General features: G+C 46.3%; 1 long non-coding RNA gene across 2 annotated transcripts in view; it reads left to right on the top strand.

Annotated features, from left to right (window-relative positions):
• LOC115943573 (uncharacterized) overlaps positions 1-12,452 on the top strand; it is a 34,675-nt gene extending 22,223 nt beyond the window's left edge. The window contains exons 5-6 of one of the 2 annotated variants that reach the window (XR_014148665.1): positions 1,222-1,281; positions 5,133-12,452. This is a non-coding gene — a long non-coding RNA (uncharacterized LOC115943573). Of the gene's footprint in view, positions 1-1,221; positions 2,737-5,132 lie in introns of those variants that run through there. The other variant, XR_014148664.1, reaches the window with a different exon arrangement.
• The last annotated feature ends 8,338 nt before the right edge of the window (positions 12,453-20,790 follow it).

The following is a 20,790-nucleotide window of genomic DNA, read 5'->3' as shown; positions in this document are numbered from 1 at the left end:
ATTGAGTGACAAAGTGGAAAAAAGTGTCACAAAGACGGAATATAAATTTCATAGATGTTGCCAGGTAGAAACCTGGCCAGATTTTGTTATGGGGGAAGCATACATAAAGAAACCCTCCATTCTTTTCTCCCCTTCTCTATTCATTTTTGGGTTTGAAAACACTTATTTTGGAAAACCTGGCTTAATTGTTCTAGTTGTGAGCACCCTGCTTGCCCTCCCACAGGCTTCCGTAGCTGTTCTATCCCTGCCACGCCCTGGCAAGATAAAGCTGTAAAAAAAAAAAAAAGAAAGAAAGAAAGATAAAGATGGACAGGGCCATCCATGGTGGCAGAAAGTGAGTTTCTAGCCACTGAAGGTGTTTAAACCTCTTGATGGAGTTTTTAGAGAGAAAATGTGGTCCTAGGTTCTAGTGACCTGTAAGCCCACTTCTCACCCTGAGATACTCTGATTCTGGGATTCAGCAATGCACATATTAATGGGAAGGAATATCATATAATATGTTTGATAGTAGTAAAACTGGAAATCATAGAAGGGGAATGGGAGTATAGCAAGTTTTCACTGGAGTGCAAATCCCAGCAGGGAGGGAGAGTGCTGGTAGAGAGGGCAACAGGAGTCCTATTTTAGGAGTGTATGGATAGTACTTTTTACAGACCTAACACAAAGCTGGCATGAACACAGGATCCAGGAGTGAAGGAAGACTTCAACCATCTGGCCATCAGCCTGAGTCTCAGGCAGCTAAAAACAGATAACGTCTTGTCTTGCCTTGCTGACAATTTCATCTCCAAAGGGAGAGAAAGCAAAGAGGAAAACTGGTTAATTGGGACCCAAAGAAATCTATCTGGGGTAGGAGAGAACAAGTCCCCAGAAGGCTGTGGCCCTTGTCGTGGAATCTGGAATCTGTCTACAAGAGAAGAGAAGCTGAGAGTGGAATGGGTAACATCATCCCCACATGACCCCAAAAGGGTCAGAGAGTGGAGGGCTGATTCTTACCCCCTGAAGGCCTTAAAAGATAACATTGGTTACAGGGCCAGGAGGCTCCCAATGCCATTCTGTCTATGTGATTAGAAATGACCCAAAAGAAAAAGGTGGAAAAGGCTCATAAAGAAACGACTCCAACCACCCCCAAAGAGGGGAGGAGTGTGTTAGTCAGCTTTCTCCAAAGAAACAGAATGAATGGGATGGACACACACACACACAGACACTTTTTTTTTTTTTTTTAAGGAATTGGCTCACATGAAAGTCCTGAAATCCATAAAGCAAGCTAGCAGATTGGAGGTTCAGGTAAGAGTTGATTTTGCTGTCTTGAGTCCAAATTCTGCAGGGCTGCAGGTTAGAAACTCAGGCTGGGTTCTTAGGCTGCAGTCTTGAGAATTCCTTCTACTTTGGGGAACCTCATTCTTTGTCCTTAAGGCCTTCAACTGATTAGATGAGGCCCATATACATTAAGGAAGCAAATCTGCTTTACTCAAAGTCTACTGACCTAAATGTTAATTTCATCTAAAAAAAAAAAAAAAAAAACCACCTTCCTGGTGACATCAAGACTGGTATTTGACCAAACAACTGGGCCCCCGTAGCTTAGCCAAGTTGAAATATAAGTAACCATCCCAGGGAGCATATGGCCAAGGGCAAATCTGAGCATACTGCACTGCCATGCTCTGCTGTAGGATGAATCCCAGGAAGGCTAAGGTGGGCAATGGCTGTAGAGCCACCTAAAGACCATGGTGGGGACAGAGTGACAACTAGTGTGCAGCAGGCAGAAGGGGCACAGAGTATAGCAGAGCTCACACTTGTCTTCTTTCTTTACCAAGGAGAAATCTCTCCAACTTGCAGTAGATAAAACTTGAATGTATAAGAGACTGGAGACAAGAAGAGACCCAAGCACCTTTCAGTGGACAAGACCGGAAGTGGAGACCAGCTCAGCTCAGGGTGCTGGGTCTTCCTGGAGATGCTAGACTCCTGTCAGGATTTTAGAGAGCTCACAGGGAGCCAGAGGGAATCAGAGGGTTGCAGGCTAGTGTTCAGCTTTTCAGACAGGGAGCATACTGGATATAAATTGCCAGCCAATTTCTGAAATAAATTACAAGCCTCTGGTCTGAGCATTTAGAGATGAAGGGTTTGCAGAGGGAGAGCCAGCCTGGGGTAGCAGGTTGGAGATGTACCTCGCATCTGTGCATCTGCACTCCTGAGCACAGACTTGCCTTCACTCAGTCCCTACAGTATCCCTTCTGGAAGCTGAGCAGAGTCAGAGGCTAAGGGGCTTGCCCCAGATCCCACAGCTGCAAGTATGGGACTCCGAGCATTCATGGAGTTCATGCTTTTTCTCATTCTCTATAGCAGGGCAGCAAACTATGGCCACAGGCTGAATCTGGCCCTCCAGCTCTTTCTGTATGTTCTGTGAGCTAAGAATGGATTTTTTAAATTGTTGGGGGGGGTAACCAAGAAAAATGGGATTATATTTTTCAACATGTGAGCATGATATGAAATTCAAATTTCAGTGCCCAAAGATAAAGTTTTATTGGGACACAGCCATGCCCTTGGTCTATCCTTTATGACTGCTTTTGTATGAGAACAGCAGTCAAATAGTTGTGACAGAGATTGTGTGACCTGCAGTGGCTAAATATTTCCTCTCGGTCCCTTTGCTGAAAAAGTTTGCTGAGCCCTGCTCTCCAGCCTCTGGGGCAGCTCCTATATTGGCAGCAACTGTCCTGCCAGAGAGAATCTATAGAAACGTCAGAACCTGGGAACCCAAAAGATGAGAAATGTTTTTCATGTTGGCCCAGCTTGAGTGAGATGACACCATGTGGCACGGGAAGGGGACAGGACAAGGGGGCAGGATGAAAGATTCTGGGAGCTATTCTAGTCTTTTAGACAAAAGGCCCAGCTTTCAGTAGAGCCTTTGCAAAGTGTTTTGTGATAGTCATGGATCTAATACAGAAAATGTGAATCTGATGGTATCAATTAGATGCATGTGTCATTGCCTGGTCAACTGTTCCCACAGGATGCGATTAATGACTTGTGGCCAATCTAAGGCCTCTAGTAATATACTATGAGGTGGGGCCATGTCTCTGAGCCTGTCCTATCTCACAATTACATTCAGTATTTGGATGAAGACACAGAGAGCATGTTTACCCAGTCCAGAGTAAAGTAAGTCTGGTGCATTAGCAGTTGAAGTCAGAAGACTAGGAATTTTGCATTAACAAGGAGATTACAAGATATAAAAGCATGAAAAAAGCAAATGCCGTTTTAAGGCTAAGAAGAGACGTATGGTGCCCAGGTCAAGAGAAACCCGGGACATGAAGTGTGTTGGCTAGATGTGCTAGGAGCATTGTGTCCTGTCCCGGGCATAACCCGTGGGAGAGATCTTTGCAAGCGAGATGACCAGTGAGAACATGGCCAGGCCTTGTGACAGGTCTGGAAACAGTGCTGCATGAGGAATAGGAGAAGGGCACCAGGAATATTTGGCTCGGGGAAGAGAACTTAAGTAGGGCGTTGCCTTAGTTGGCTTCCCCGGAAACAGACCCCCGAGACGAGGAGTGGGGCATGTGTTTTATTCAGGAAGTACAGAAAACCCTGGAAGGGGTGTGGAGAAGTGAGGCAAGGAAGGAAAGACAGCTAGGAAAGGGTGTGTTATCCAGCTGGTTTCCACTGCAGGGAACTGGGCTGCAAGCTTCGGAGAAACTCTGGGAACTGGTGTAGAGCACACATCTCAGGGATCCCATCCAAGGGGTGAGGGATACTGGGCGCTGACTGAGGGCTGTGCCCAGGGATCTACCCAAGGCTTGAGAGGGAGCCCACAGACTCGGAGAGCCACACTGGGAGCCGGAGGCTGTGTGGCCCTGGTACCAGAACATGCGCTGTGGGCTTCAGAACCATCCCCAGAGGTCTGAAGAGCTGTGATGTGGGTGAGAGTTAACAGGAAGCTCCTGTCACAGTCTGGCTATTGTGGACACTGCTGCTATGAACATATGTGGAATAATAGAAATAGTGCAGAGGATCATAGGGGAAAGGAGGGAAAACTGAAAGGGAAGAAATCAGGGAGGGAGATAAACCATGAGAGACTCTTGATTCTGGGGAACAAACTGAGGGCTGCAGAAGGGGAGATGGGTGGGGGGATGGGGTAACTGGGTGACAGGCATTAAGGAGGGCACGTGATGTGATGAGCACTGGGTGTTCTACACAACTGATGAATTAATGAACACTTCATCAAAAACTAATGATGTACTATATGTTGGCTAATTGAATTTAAATAACAAAAAATAAAATGAATATTCATGGTGGGGGAAAAAAGAGAGTTAACAGGAAGCGAATCTGTGTTGAAGGGAAAGAAGCCTTTTCTAACCATTGTAACTCCATGACTTGGCGACATCACAAAGCAGTGCAGCCCCCAGCAGCAGGGCCTGAGGGGCCCAATGTCGGAAAGGCTTTGGAAGCCTTCTGGCTTTGAGGGCGATGTTGACGATAATGACAGGCCATCCCTTTCCAGGTGCTAGACAGGCTAATTTTATGAATGAAATTCTAATGGGCTGTGGAGCACTGGGTAGTGGGTGAGAGAACCTGGCGGTGATGGCGAAGGGCAGGGGGTTGGTGAAATCACACCGTGCACACTGCGCCCCACGCCCCCTGGGGCCTGGGCCAGCCCTGGGGTGATGGGGGAACTGCAAGCCAGCTCCAGTCCAGGGCTTTGATCCTCCCGATTCCCAGCATCCGTGTTGGCAAGCAGAATTGAAGGGGCCTTGAAATAAAACCTGAGTTCAAAAATAGCCCTTTGGGCAAAAGCATTAATGCAAGAGGCAGTCGGGGTCCTGCATGCTCCCCCCAGCGCAGTGGCCCCTCAGCTTCATTTCAGAGGCCTTGGGGCCCCGTACCACTCCATGCCTTCCCTCCCAGACCCTCTGAGCTGGAGTCAGCCGTTCACGACAGAGGCAGCTCATTATTTTACTGCAGTTGACTTGGAATCTGAAATCATCGGGTATCAAATATGCCTTCCTCAGTTTGATACCGTTTTTCAAAGGTGCAATAACGTTCAGAAATGACACTGCATTTCCTAATTATGAAATTCTGTTGTTGCCGCTCCGTCTAGGATGACTTGGTTGCAGGGTTTTCTTTTTCTTTTTTTTTCTTTTCTTTTTAAGGTTTAGCATACACCACGATTATTTTAAAATTGCTTTGGAAGAATGTATTTCATCAGTGAACTACGAGCGTGCTTATTACTGAAGTTTGGAGGCAATTTGAGAGGAAGGATAAATTAGCACAGAGACTCTGGAGGCCTGGGAAACATGCCCTCCCTCAGCCCCACCGCTTCCTTCTTACCACAGCTAAGAAAACTTTTCACTGCAAGGGCCTCCAGACTCTTTTGTCCCCCTCACCCATGGCACGCTGGTCAAGATGGCGAACGTGCTGGGGATGGGAAGGGGCTGCTGGGGGACTCCTGCCTGACACCAGCCCTGGGAAGCGGCTGGGAGGAAGGATGGAGAAGGTGTGAGAACGCCCTGGCTCCCTCGGGCCCCTCCAGCTCCACAACCAAGAAGAGCCGCTACAGAGGCTGGAGCTCCCACTGAGCTGAGGCTTTCTTGGCTCAGGAACACGGATGCCTCTGTGTGCGGTGGGACTGGAGAGTGAGTTCCCAACACTGAAAAAGTGGTTCAAAGCAAGTCATGGACACACAAAGGGCATCTTGAGTTTCAAAATCATTGCGTTGAACGAGAAAAGCCAAACAAAAATGGGCACATGCTTTCCGAGTGCACTGGTATCGCTGTTATGGGATTCTAGAAGCTCACCTACGGTGATGGATGTGGGAACAGTGGTGCCCCTTGGAGACATTGATGGCAAAGGGGCAGGAGGAACATTCTGGGAAGATGGGAGCATCCTCCATCCTGATTAGGGTGTTGTCACACGAGTATATAGGTTTGTCAACATTCATGGATATGTATGCTTCAAAAAACATATTGTGGTGACTCGATACCACTTAGATGAATGCAGAGAGAGGCTGACAGCTAACTGTGGCCCACTCCGGACACTCTCCAGTTCCTCAGGCCTCTTAGGAAGGCACCATTTCATTGGTTTCTGTTGAGAAAGAGAGTTACGTGGCTGCCCATTCCTGCTTAGGGATCTGTCCTGTTACCTCAGCTAGAAGCCCAAGACCTCAATACTGCCCCCCACTCTCCAGGGAAGCGGCTTGGCTTTGTAAGTAATAGATTCAACCTAGAGCCCACAGCCTCCCCAGCTCAGCAAGCCAGCGACTGGCAGCGGAAGCACAAAGTCAAATGCTAGAGGACAGACGCAGGCCACACGCCCGTGCCTCCCAGGGCTGGGGTGAAGGGAACCCCTCAATTCGTATGAGAGGACACTTCCCAAGGAACTTTGTTTTTCCTTTTCCTTTCTTTCTTCTTCTTCTTCTTCTTCTTTTTTTTTTTTTTGGTAACAAAGACCTCTTCACATTGGTGGATTATGAATATGCAGGAATGTTGGTGTGAGACCACTCTGCATCTCTGAACTGAGGCCAGTTTAATTCCTAGGACTCCAGTCACTGGTACTTTTCCTGCATTTTCAGCAGCACCTGAAATAGATTTCACTTCATATGAAATGCAAAACACTGCAGAGTAGAAAGCTCACCCTGGTCTCTGATCCAGGCGAGTGTTCTCAAGCCTGGTGTTCATATATTTTTTTCTCCCTTTCTTCAAAATACTGCCTTGCTAAGCCCACAGATGGGGATCATAGGATAAGTAGATGCATAATATATTACCCAAAATATTCCACCAGGCATCTCCTCTTACAGGTCAGGAGGACTTGCAAATGGAGTCTTCTGGGGTCACTGCATTTCCATCCGAGAGAAATTCTCTCTCATAATTAAGATTATGTCAGCATTTCCATTACAGACCCCAGGGGTAAAATCCACTCTGAAGTGGAGCTTGGTTTTAAAGCTCTTGGTCTTGAAGAACACTCCCCCGCTCTGACATTGGTTGTAGCATTCTTCCCCTTGGAAACTAGAGAAAGAAAAATGCACTGTAAGTGCTACACTGTTGGACAAGGGGTTGGGAAGAAGGGGTCTACCTGGGCCCCCATGGTCTCCCGGACAATGCCAAGTGTATGGGGCAGAGTCTCCAAGTCTAAGCCAGTGTTCCTCAAACTGTCCCCTTAGATCCCCTACATCAGAATCACCTGGGCAGTGCCATTCCAAACGGATTTTTACTCTCTTCCAGCGCAGTCTACCTGCCCAAACCAGCCCCATCCAGTCAGAAATCGGGATGGGGCCTGGGAATCGGTGTTCTGTAACTAAGTTTCCCAGATGATTCATTTCCTCAGGGAAGTTGAAGCCTCCTAATCTAGGCTTTGCTCTTTTGTTGCTGGTGACCTTGGCCAAATATCTTCACCTCATTGTGCCTTTTACCCTCATTTATAAAATAACAGCTAACATTTATGTCAAGTATGTTCCAAGAGAGTCCTGTGATTTAGCTCATCTAATCCTCATAGTAGCCCTATGAAGTTGGCACTGTAGTTACCTCCATTTTTAGGATCGACATCGAGAGGTTAAGTAAGTTCCCCAAATCACACAGCTAGTCAAATGGCAGAGCTGGGCTTTGAACGCAGGGCACCTGGCTCTACCACTTTGTGTTGCCTTTTAGAGGACAGTTAGAACTCTCACCATCCTGGGACGCCTGGGTGGCTCAGTCAGTTGAGCATCTGCCTTTGGCTCGGGTTGTGATCCCAGGGTCCTGGGATCCAGCCCCCCATCGGGCTCCTTGCTCAGCGGAGAGTCTGCTTCTCCTTCTGCCTGCCCTCCACCTGCTTGTGCTCTCCTTCTCTCTCTCTCTGATAAATAAATAAAAATCTTAAAAAAAAAAAAAAAAGAACTCTCAGCCCATCCTGGGCCGTGGAAGGCAAATGAAGAAGAGAATGTCAAACTGCTCTGTGGCCTGTGATTATTTGTATGGACCTTTGACATCAGATTCTCTGAACCCTAGCTCCATGCCTCTTTCCAGTTCTTTGTGTAGGACCGTCCTGGCTCTTCCCAGTGTCCTGTCATCCTCCTTCCCTCTTTTGGTGCCACTTAAATCTTTGACTTCTGAATAGCTAATCTCACCAGCTCATTTAAGCTCAAGTGTTAATAAATGATGATAGCCTAATGCATTTGCTTTTCTCAGATAACACACTTCCATTTTAGCTGAAGTTTTAACTCAGAATTCCTTAATCTCCTGACACTAGGGAGCCCCCTCACTCTCTTTCTCCCTACCAGCTCCATGCTCCATGAGGTGTTTCTGAAAGAAGCAAACTTCATTAATTAATTAGGAATCAGTTCCACATACACATCTTTATGTTTTATGAAATGGAAGAGAATTTGTGGACATTATTTCAGTGGCTTATTTGAAATCTCAAAAACTTCAGAAGGACCCTTCCTCGTTGCCATCTTATGGGTCACCAAGTGTCTGGAGACCCCTTGGAGGAAGCCATTGTCTCTCCCCAAGGGCAAAGTAACATGGCAGAACGGAGTCTGCCGAGGTGGGGATGGGAGGCAGGGGTGGTATGATTATGAATTTGTAACAGGCAGCGTCCCACTCTGTCTCTGGGTTGGGCTGGTTGTGCTGCTCAGGACATGGCCCCTGGGGGCCAATGAAAGGATGAACAGCAGTCTCATTAATGGGGCAGTGGCTGGAGTGTGCAGCCCATGGAGGCAGGACAGGGGCGCCTCTGTCACCTGGCAGTCTGGGGTGGGGACAGTGTGATGAAGTTGCTGTGCAAACTATGTTTGCCTGACAGTCATTACAGTGCTTCACCTCTCTGTGAAACTTACACTTTCCCCTGTTTTATTAATGGGTGTATATTCCCTATACTCAGTATGCATACCCAGCACACAAAGGTGCTCAACATGCACTGGGTATACAGGTGACTTTGTGGCTTGTGGGGCGGCCTCTGTTTCTTCTTCCTCTCCCCTCACTTGCTTGCTTCTGGCGCACTGGCCTCCTCGAACACATTGGTCATGCTCCATGCTCCCGTCTTGGGGCCTTTAGCTGGTCCCTTTCTTAGGGTTTTATTACTGAGAGTCTTGGTGTTAGTACTGGTTTTAGCCCTTAAAGTCTTATATCCTGGAAAATCCTGCAGTGCTGGGCAAACTGAGGTAGTTGATCACCTCCATTTCTCTAGAACATTCTTCTCCAAGATACCAGTCAGGAGAACACCTTCTCTCCCATTAGGCCTTTGCTCAAATCTTGCTTTCTCTTGCAGCCCACTGCTTCCCATCCTCACCACTCTGATTCCCCTTACCTTGTTTCCTTTTTTTTTTTTTTAAAAGATTTTATTTATTTATTTGTCAGAGAGAGACAGAGCACAAGCAGGGAGAGCGGCAGGCAGAGGGAGAAGCAGGCTCCCCGCTGAGCAGGGAGCCTGATGCGGGACTCGATCCCAGGACACTTGGGATCATGACCTGAGCTGAAGGAAGCCGCTTAACCGACTGAGCCACCCAGGCGTCCCTTGTTTCCTTTTTTTTAATAGCACTTTTCACCTTCTTGCCTACCATGTGCTTCACATACTTATTATATTTATTATTGATTGTTCATCTGTTGTCACTAGAATTAAGCACTTAGAAGGATTGTCTATTTCGTTTTCTGATTTAACCCAAATACCTGGAAGAGAATCTGGCAAAAAGTAGATGCTCAATAAATATTGAATGAATGAATGAGTGCTCACATTTTCTATGCAGATTGTACTAGATGCTATGGGAGGGATTTACAAAAGCATAAATTGTAATCCCTGCTTTCAAAGAATTTATAATCTAGCAGAAGAAGGACAGTAAGAAGACATTGTCAAGACTTCATCATCTGAAAAAGATACATCCTTTATCCTGAGGCCCACCTTGGATATAATCTCATTCCTTTCACCTCTGGTTGTATAGACACCGTGAAAAGACAGCCTCCTTTTAAAGCACCCATTTCTTCATTGCCTATCATGTCCTGTACCCTCTGACTTTCCCTTCTCATGCTTCACTGAAATCCTCCTCCCTAAGGCCATCCATAAGCTCTTTATTTCAAATCAGTGACTAGCTGTTGGTCTTTCACTTACTGAACCCTCGGCCACATCTGCCTACACCAGACGCTTCCTCCTTCATCAAGGGCTCCCTTTCCTGGATTTTGTCATATCTCCTTGTGTAAACTCACTACTTCTTTTGCATGTTTGTATCCCTCTGAGTACTTCCTAGATGCTGGTTTCCTGAGAGTTCCCTCCTTGGCCTGCTCCTGCCCTCTCTTTACTTTCCCTAGGTGGCCTCACTTACTCACAGGGTTTTAGTACTTTTATATTCCTGATCCCCACGTGTGTGTCTGTCTCCAGCTCAAATCTCACCTCCAAGCTTCAGCCTCTTGTGCCCTGCCTACTTAGCATCTTCCAGTTGCTGGCCACATCTCAACAGAACTAACCACCAGCCACTCTGAAGGTGCTCTGCTTCCTGGTTCCTTTATTTCTGTTCATGGCACCGTCATTTAGCTCTCTGTCAAGCTGGAAAAGTGCAAATCATCCTTAACTACTCATTTCCCCTCACCTCCCATGTTCAGTAAACCATCAAATCCTGTTAATTTTACTTCCAAAATATTTCTCAAATATGTCACTTTTATTCTATACCAACAACCTTCCCCCCCTTCCATTCAGGGTTACTCCAACAGCCTCCTAACAGATTCCTTGCCTCTGGTCTTGTCCCCTCAAGCCCATCCTCCACTCCACACAGCTGTCATTCTTTCCCCATTTAATGCCTGTCCTATATGAAACATGGTGATACATATCGGAGATACAGCAGTGAAAAAGACAAAGGCCCTATTCTCATACATCAGTGGGATCCACATAAATAATAAACCTCACACTGGCCGTCTCTGGCCTACAAACTTTAAACGTGTTTCAACCCTTCTCCCAGTTATTCTTTGCATGTTTGGGGTCATGAGTTCCTTTTAGAGTCTGATAAAAGTTAAATTCATGCACAAAACTTTGCTTACTAGATTTTTTTAAGTTGCTTACTTACACATTTTAAACCTCAGGGGAGAGGGCACTGAACCCTGAAGGCTAGACTTTAAGAATCCCTGACCTGTACTATCAAGTTTAAGCCTTTTTGAACAATACACACGGCCCTCCATGGCCCGAAATGTGACCCCTCTTCTGGCCTTGCCACCCGTGTGGCATCACGCCCACCTGTCTCATTCTTTGGTGTCACAGCAACATGAGACTTCCTGAAGTTCCTCACATGCATCATTCATTCATCTGGTGACCATTTATTAAAAACCTATTTTTTTTTAGATTCCGAGTAACCAAAAGCACAGAGATAAAAAAGAATACATTACATTCTAACTCTGTGCCTTTTTCTCACTTTGGCTGTACCTTCTCCTGGTGCCCCTCTGGTCCTTCCCATTAACTAGCCATTGTCCACTTTAAAATGCAACTCAGGCATCTTTCTCCCTGGAAGACTCTCCTAAATGTCACCTCCCTCTTCCTATTGGCTTCATATTGTAGTCCTTCTCTGGGTACCCGTATTTCCTAGCAAATGTCTGTTTCCTGCCCCTTAGTACACTGTATGATAATTTTCTGTTTATGTGGATGTTTCTTGCCCTAAATTAGCAGCTTTTAAGGCCAGAAACAGTTTTGCTCTTGACTCCCTTATTTCTGTGCCCGCTTCAATTCAGTACACATTAAGTATTTGTGGAATGAATGGATGACTAGGAGGGAGGAATAAGGCTAGAAAGGCTGTATGAAGCTACACCAAAGGAGATCCCCAAATGCTGGTGGAACCGTGTTGTTCTTTCCTGGGTAGCTTATGGAAGAGCTGTTGGGAGTGATGGGTAGAGGATGATAGGGTCAAAGGGAGTCTTGGTAACGGCAAATTTGGCAATGGCTTCTGGGGTGGGTGGAGGGGGACAGGCCCCTGCCAATGGCAGGATCTAAGCACGAAGGCAAAGAGGCAATGTGGGCAAAGGGAGGAGGCCAAGTGGAAAGGCTGGTCTGCGCGCTCAGGCACCAGGCATTTCTCTCTCCTGGCCTTAGTTTCTCCACCTGTTAATTTAGAGGGTTTAATTGGCTGTGTTCTGAGATCCTGTTTTATGTTTCTGGGTTTTCCCTCCTTGATAGCGCCTCTCTGTTGCAGGCCCAATCGCGCAGCTCCGTTTGGAGCCCGAGATTTGCGGTGCTTGTTAGAAGTGGCCCCCGGAGACCACCGTAGCCCCCTCGTGCCTCGCTTAATTTGGACGCCTGGGTAGAGAACTCACACTTGGAAGGCTACCGAGGGTACTTCAGGGTTGATAGGGATCTCAAATATTCCCAGGGCTTTGACTGCCGGAAATTAGGCCCCACGCGACGGCTGGCTACATCTCCAGCCCCTTAGTCCCCTGGCAGCTCCGTCATTTCCTCTCTTTGGATAGAGAAACGGCGGCTGGCGGTGACCTTCCCGCCGGATCAGCCCGTCATCAGAGCCGGACGAGGCGCCCCCGTGAAGGAACCCCGCGCAGGTAGGGGGGCCGCCGGCTGGCTGTCGGCTCCTGCCTCCGGGCCCGGCTTTAAAGAGACCCACCATCCCGGAAGGGGGCGGGGCCCAGAGCGGGACGGGGCCTGACACGCGGGGCGACCACCCCACCCTCTGCGCGCAGGCCCGGCCCTGCGGGGCGCTTGTCCCGGGGCGTCCCGGCGACCCCGGCAGCTGCCTGGTTCCCCTTCCCTAGAGAAATGAGGGCGTCACGGCCCCGAGGGCTGGAGGAACTGCCCAAGTCTCTGAGCCCTATCTCCACCAGGGCTCCCTGACTCCAGAGTCTGTGGTCTTTCCCACCACGGAGGAGTAGAGAATCAGCCCCTGGGCACCACAGGTTGCCCACACTGGGACTTTCCTTAGTATTATGGAAAAATCCAGGCATCTGGGAATCTAAGATGCGGGTTTGAGTGATGACTCTGCCATTTACTGCAAGACGTTGGCAGGTGACTACACCTGTGAGCTTCATTTGCCTTATCTGTGAAATGGGGCTGATTCCACTTATTCTGTGACCTCGTTGTGAGGAATAGCTGGGAAAACCCAAATGCTGATCCTTGTCACTCCCATCCGCGGTGGGGTGGATGAGCTGAGCTCGTCTCCCACTGCCGGCTGTACTGCGTTTCCAACCTGGGGCTTGTCCTGCCCACCCAGTTCCATGGCTGGCCCCTCCTGGCAGGCCTTAGTTGCCAGGGGCGGCAGAGGCTCAAGGGAACACAGACTCCAGTCTTCCCTGGAAGTGACAAGACCACTGTGGCAGGAGGAGGAGAGGGACATCTCCAGGGCACCCTTTCACCCTGCCTTTGTGGGGCTGCCCTAGTGTTATCAGGAAGTAGGGCTGGAAGGGCGCAGGGGATGGGGTGGGATAGAGGTGAGGATAGTGGAAGCCACACACTTGGGAGACAGCAACTTCCCGAGTGAAGCCCAGGCCCAGCACTTGCTGGCTGGGTTACTTTGTGCAACTTACTCAACCTCTCTGCTCCTCAGTCCCTGCATCTGTGACTCAGTGTATCTCACAAGTTGTTATATAGATTTAGAAAGGAGAGGAGGCTGAAGGGGGAATATTGAGGCTATATAGTTTCTAAAAATTTGGGTTATTGGGTTAACATGGAATATTTTTTCCTAATTTGTGGATTTATTGATATAAAAAGTCTTACAAATGGACAGAATTAAACTGTATTTTGGTGTAACTTAATGAATAATCTTTGTTTCAAAGACTCACAGCATGTTGGAATTCTGGTTAAAAATCTCAGCTACTTGATCAGTGTTGATAAGGAATCCTTTTTACTCTTTTTTCCTAATGTCAATTGCAAGAGGACGTTGGGAGAAATCATGACAAAAGTGGCCAGGAGAAACAAAACCTTCACTGTCTCTTATAACTATTTTGAACACATCCACTGAAATGTTTTCTTTACCTGTTGACTCTTACTCCCCAACAAAGATACTCTTCCTCCCTGAATTCTTCTTTCCATTTTCAGTATTAATTCTCTCTATGATACCTTTTTCTAGAAACCAAAATAGGGATTTGCTTGATGATAAATAATGACACAGTATGTGGTCCTGGACTAACACAACATACCAGTGCAGGCTTGAGGTTTCCCTATTATTTATGGTGCTATGAGCACAGCTCTCAATTGGATCCTGGTCTTAAATCAGGGATCCCATCAGAGAACCTAATGTGAAGGGAAGCCAGATGCACCAGGAGCCTCCTTTATTTATCCTCCCTGGCTTGTCAAGCAGTCAGAAAACGGAGACTCGACACTAAAAGGTGTGTGCTGAATAACTCTGTCTGGTTGCTAATGACGCCGTCATGTGGCAACACTCCAGCTCTTGCTGATGCTACTCCGAGCAGACCAGCATTCTCCAGGAGTCAGGCCCAAAGTCCTTGGTCTAATAAGACATTTAGCATTTCAAACTTACAGCCAGACCGTCCTCAAGGCATTTTGAAATTTTATTGGAGTCTTGTGGGAAATGCAGAAGGGTCAAGGGATTAGAAGAGCTGTTTAAAGAGTTTTGAGGTTGACTCAGTTTGTTAAAATCCACTGGAGGTGTTGTTTGCCATCCCTGGATATGGTATGGGGACTGGTCCCCCGGGGAGCTGCATCTGGGTCTGGTGGGTGTTATTCCACGGGCATACCTACCGATTGCTAACTGTGTGCCGGGCACTGGGCTGCATTTCTGGAGATGGATGCAGAGGTCGAAACCCTTGGTCCCTGCCCTGACTAACCTGTACTCTCCAGAGATGGACAAATGGTTGTGGTATCTAGGAAAGGCTTCTGCAAGGTTCCCTGTGAGGGCAACCGGAAGACTGTTGGATGCTGGCTTTGGGGTATCAATTTCGAGGAGAGTTTTTGGCCTCTTCTCCCTGACCTTTGCCTCCTAGAGAACAGAGGTGATTCCAAGTTCCAGAAGGGTGATTTTCAGGGGTCCTCTTTTTGCACTTCCGGTCAGTAATTTACTAAAGAGCAAGGAATGGCATTTCAGTGAAAGAAAAGTGGTAGCAGGTGAGATCCTGGATGAAGTCTTCATGGGCACAGATGGATATCTCCCTCTGCCCCCCGCCCCCCCCTCCCCGCCCCACAGCTGGTAGGGGGCAATGTGGTTAAATGGAAAAACCCTATCCCCTTTCCTGGCTCTCACTTGTCAGGCCTGGAACCAGGGATATGCTGATAAACTGGCTCTCAGAGGAGGGTAGAAAAAGCCCTGACATGTAATGTTTGCCCATTTCTGTGGTGTAAATACTCCTATGATAGCTAATTACAAGCTATGAATAGTTGAACGCCTGGCCTGAAAAATCCCTGAAAATTTAATAGGCTCTGGGGAGGCACAGAAGCTGGCTGGCTTCAACACACCACTGCATGGGACCTTGATGAACCCTCCTTTCTCCAGCGGGAACAGTTTCTGCCCTGGTATCTGCAGGGCTGTGGTGAAAATGGAAGTGAGGTAGGCCGTGCCGTGGACTGTCATGGTGTGTGGCACACAGGAGGGTCTCAGTAAATGTTGGTTTCTTTAACTCGTTTTTTCTCCACCCTGGGAACCGCAGAGTGAGATGTGTCCTGCCACTTAATCATCCATTCAACGTTTTCTGAACACCTACGAAGTGTCGGCTGACCTGAGGTTAAACACAGGTCAAGATTAGAGTCTTGTCTGCAAGCATCCTACAGACCAGCGTGGGGGACAGAGCCATGGGTCAGAGCCTTGGACGGGAGCTCAGGGATGAGTGCTGTGTAGAGGTCGTCATGGGAACAAAGAGGAGGGGGAAAGAGAAATGGGTGTTTAGAGGTTTTTTGGTAGGAGGGGACGTGTACTGAGTTGTGCTACATGAGGTAGATAAAAAGGGCAGAAAGTCACTCTCAACCAGTGTAGACGAGTGACTGTCTTTTCATTATTGCTCCCCTAAGGAGCCTTTTCAGACATATTCCCCCTAATCATTCCTCCCTTAATATGCTGCATATCTGTTTATATTCTGCAGGCATATTTGTGCTTTTTATATTAAAAGAGTAAGATTTTTTTTTCTATTCCCCCAGAACCAAAGGGCAGTATTGCCTCCTGTTGAAAGTGGGTGCTCCAGGTGAAAAGCCCCAAGGGAGTGGGTGGTTAGAGACCATGACTCTTTTTGCTAACCAGTGAGCACACAATATGCAGTTAATAATTATTTGCAAGGTGAATGAATACATAAATAAATGTCACCGCCAATAGGAAGACCTAGTGCAGGACGTGGGACAGAAGAGTAAAATACCATGGGTGAATGAGGCAATGCAGGGTTTTGCTCCTATTCACAAATAAGGAAACCGAGGCTCAGGAAGTAGGAAGTGCTACGGTTGGAGAGGTAAGTTGGGTCCATCTGGTAGGTCCTCAAATGCCAGGCTGAGATGTCAAATGCCATTTGATGAGATTCTTGAGCCCTGGGCTCACACTGAGGATAGATTACCCAGGGCTCTTAGGACTCTTCGTGGCACCCCTTAGCAATGAGCCAAGATGTGGACGCCAAGGCGGAGATGAGCAACCACTGGCTAACTGATGACGCTCCAAAGTTTTAAAGAAAGAGCTACAATTACCAAGCTCTCTGCCTTTGGCACTTGAGAATCCATCTCAATTTCCCCTTTCTTTCTGAAGCGACAGTGATTAAGGATTCATTCTGCACATAAAACAAGTGATCAATGGCTCCTGGCAGTTGCCATTGTCTCTCCCCCCCCACCCCCATCAGTAGACAATGTATCTTGGGGAGCTGCCGGGGCCTGAGAAAAATGAGTTTGCCAGACACAGTTCTATTTTGATTTAGATCACAAATAGCTCAGCTCAGTTTTTACATTGATAACAAGGAGATGGGCTCCATTTCCTGAGTTCTGCAATCTCAGAATAAGTCCATCTCTGTTGAGAGAGAGAGCAGGAGAGATCGATCTTTTTGTGTTAGTTGGAATGCACTGTTCCCAGATTTTTGTGGTGAAGCAGACACATGAGGAGTCTCAGGCTGACTGACCTGGCTCCTTTCCTGGAACCTCAGAGATCGGTGGAAAGGGGGGCCAAGCTCCATTCTTTTTTTGTTGACAGCCTATGGGTGCTGGGGACTCCAGGGGGAAGGTGGGGCACTTGAGGAGAGGAGGTCCAACCTCCCCACTCCATATCCTAACCCAAAATACTCTCCTGCTCCGTAATCCCTTTCTTCTAAAGGGGAATAAATATTGAATCTGCAACTGAAGAGCCCAGTTTAGGAGTAGGAGCCCCTCATGAGAACAAAGGGTGATCCGTGAAAGAAGCGTCAGTAGAAGCAACTGCTGAAGGCTCTGGGGAAGCTTCACTGAGGAGGAGACATCTGCACAGACAATGAAGGGAGAGGTAGGGGTTTTCCAGCCAGGCAGTCACCGGAAGACACCATCTGGGTGAGGACAAGGGTCCTGGGCAGAGGGCTCAAGGGGAGGATGTTGGGAGGTAGGGACAAAGTGTTAGGCCAAGTGTCCAGAGACTGTGGCACTGGGGGTTATTCTGAGGCAGGAAGTGAATTCACATAAAATAGTGTCTGCTTATAATTTCAACCATAAAAGTCACTATTGAAAATGAATTTCAGAAGGAAAGAAACCAAAATGTTAGTAAGGCTTATCTCTGGTGGTCTTGGGCGACATTTTTGTCCTATGTTAGACTTTTCTGTACATCACTTCTGTCAGTGAGCATGGGCTAGTTTACTTTCTAGTTTTTAAACAGCTTTGTTGAGGTATAACTCACATACCATATAATTGATTCACAGAGTTATGCAGTCATAACCGTGATCACATTGAGAACATTTTCATTAGCCCCTGAAGAAGCCCTATGCCCGTTAGTACTCCTTCTCCATTTTCTCCATCCAACCCCACTCCTGCTTCCTGTCTCTCTAAATTTGTCTCTTGTGGAAATTTCATGAAAATGGAGTCATACAATATGTGGTCTTTTGTGACTGGCTTTTCTCTCTTGAAATCATGTTTTCAAGGCTCATCCATGTTGGTATTGGATGGTATTCCAGTCCTTTTTATGGCTGAGTAATATTCCACTGAATTGGTATAACACATTTCATTTATCTGTCATTAGTTTTAGTGGACATTTGGATTATTTCTACAATCTAGCTATTATGAATAATGTTTCTATGAGCTTTCATTTACAAGTCTTTTTGTGAACCTAAGTTTTCAATTGTCTTGGGTATATACACCTAAGAGTGGAATTGCTGGGTCATATGGTAACTACGTATTTATATATGTTATTTTCCAAAGCAATTCTACGATTTTACATTTCTATGGGCAATGGATGAGTGTTCCAATTTCTCCTATCTTCTATAATACTTATTGTTCCTTTTTGTTGTTGTTTTTTGTTTTTTAATTTTAGCCATCCTGGTGAGTGTGGAGTAGTGTCTCATTGTGGTTTCAATTTGCATTTCCCTAATTACTAATAATGTTGAATACCTTTTGATGTACATATTGTCCATTTGTTTATGTTCTTTGAAGGAATGTCTATTCAGATCTATTGTCCATTTTTAAATTGGGTCATTTGTCTTTCTATTGTCAAATTATAAGAGTTCTTTATAGATTCTGGAGATAACATCCTTATTAGATACGTGGTTTGCAAATATTTTCTCTTTTTACTTTCTTGACAATGTCCTCTGAAGCACAAAAGCTTTTTAATTCTATGAAGTTTAATTTACCTGTTTTTCTTTAGTTGCTTGTTCTTTAGGTACTAAGAAACCTTGGCCTATTCTAGGATCACAAAGATTCACCCCTATGTTTTCTTCTAAGAGTTTTATAGTTTTAGCTCTTACATTTAGGTCTTTGATCTGTTTTGAGTTAATTTTTATATATGATGTACTGTTCTAACTTTATTCTTTGCATGTGGGTGTCCAGTTGTCCCAGCACCATTTGTTGAAAAAACTATTTTTCCCCCTTTTAATTGTTTTGGCATCCTTGTTAAAAATCACTTGCCCTTAAGGTATGGATTTTTTTTACTGGACTCTCAGGCCTATTCCATTGATATATATTTCTGTCTTTATGCCAATACTTTATGCCACACAGTTTTGATTACTGTAGCTTTGTAGCAAGTTTTGAAGTTGTAAAGTGTGAGTCCTTTACCTTTGTTCTTTTTAGGTATTATTTTGGCTCTTCTGGGTCCCTTGAATTATATGAATTTTAAGATCAACCTATCAATTTCATCAAAGAAGCCTACTGGGATTTTGATAGAGATTGCATTGAAACTGTAGATCAATTTGAGGGCTTTACTTTGAAAGAAGAAAGTGGTCTTGAAGTGAGACAGTATGGTATAGAAGAGAGAATAGATGAAGGTGTCAAAGCCAGGCAGACATCAGTTCATGTCTGATTTCTCGGTACTGACTTGCTTTGTGATCTTGGGCAAATCAAGTCTTCTTTGAGCCTCAGATTCCTAATCGAAAAACACACCTAAGGATGCTCACTTCAAAGGTGTTTTGAGGATTAAATGAGCTTATGTGTGCAGGGTGTAAGGACAGTGCTTGGCACATAACTGATGTGTCCATCTATTTCCTGGGGCTACTGGAACTCACCCAGTTAACAGGAGGGAAAGTACCAGGTTAGAAAAACGTGAAGGCTGGAAAGGACTTCAGTGATTAAATTAACACATTGAAATGTCATCATCTGTGACCTCAGTCTTTCCTTTGCCCCTAGAACATTTTTCTCCTTATTATACCTTTGTCAAAATTGCACCCACCCTCATAGCCCAGTTGGAAATAATCGCTTTTCTGAACACACCCAACACTTTTTTCTTCTCCGACAGCATCTAATTCTGTTTGCAAGCTTTCTACAGATTTGGGTATGAATCTTGACTCCACTTCTAAATCGTAAGCCAATAACAGCAGGAATTAGCCCTGCCTTCCTCGAAATATCAGTATGGCAGGGCTGGATAAAGCATGGCTGCATTCATGTTTAGGCACCGCAGATCTGTGTGTGTGTGTGTTGAGGGGGTCCTCTCCCTGCACTCTTCCCCCCACCCTCCCCAAGCACACGCTGCCCACCTCACGCTCAGCAAGACTCTGCTAACTGTGAAATGTCGGAGGACAGAGATGAGTTGACTCTTGAAGGCTACTGAAGGCTACAGAGGTCTCTTCTGCCTTGTCTTCTGCTCACTCCATTACATACGCCTGGCATAGCTGGCAGGCAGCCAGAACCTTCTCCAGCATGGAAGAGTTACTTTTAATTTTGCCAGTTGGACAGATGGAATATAGTATCATGTCTTGATTTGTACTTCTTTCATTATTGCTGGCATTGATTTTTTTTTCATCTATTTATTAGCCATTTGTACTTCTTTTTTGATTACGCTTTCCGGCTGAAGTATTTCACCATTCTGATTTGAACTGATATGGAATAGACTGGTGACTAGCAGGAGATACAGTTCACCAGCTTGTCAGGGACTGATAAGTCAGAAGTTTGGACTGGCTCAATGTGGGGATGCAGGGAGGGGGGAGGGTGTGAGGTGCCTGAGAGACCTAGAGATTCACCCCTGACTTCTTTTGGTGCCACTATAAGTCATGATGGCCTTTATACCACCCAGTCCCTATTAAATGCAGATTTTTGACATTGTAGCCTTCTGCATAGAGCTATGGCTGAGATCCCTTTCTCTTAATTCTTTCATTTAAGCCTTCTTGCTGACTTCAGATGTTGGCGCCTCTGTTAAAATGTCTCTTATGTATGCACAGGCTTCTGATCACTTCCCTTGGAAAAACAGAATTGAACATTACAGGCCCCTGCTGGGGTGAGAAACTGCTTTTCTGAATCTGTTGCCAGTTGCCAGTTAATTACCTAAATGTTTGATGAAGGCTA

Source organism: Leptonychotes weddellii, chromosome 9, assembly GCF_054177405.1.
Source record: "Leptonychotes weddellii isolate Sample4059 chromosome 9, ASM5417740v2, whole genome shotgun sequence".
NCBI classification, from domain to species: Eukaryota; Metazoa; Chordata; class Mammalia; order Carnivora; family Phocidae; genus Leptonychotes; species Leptonychotes weddellii.
The sequence above is the reverse complement of the archived record's forward strand: the minus strand, read 5'-3'. Positions and strand labels throughout refer to the sequence as shown.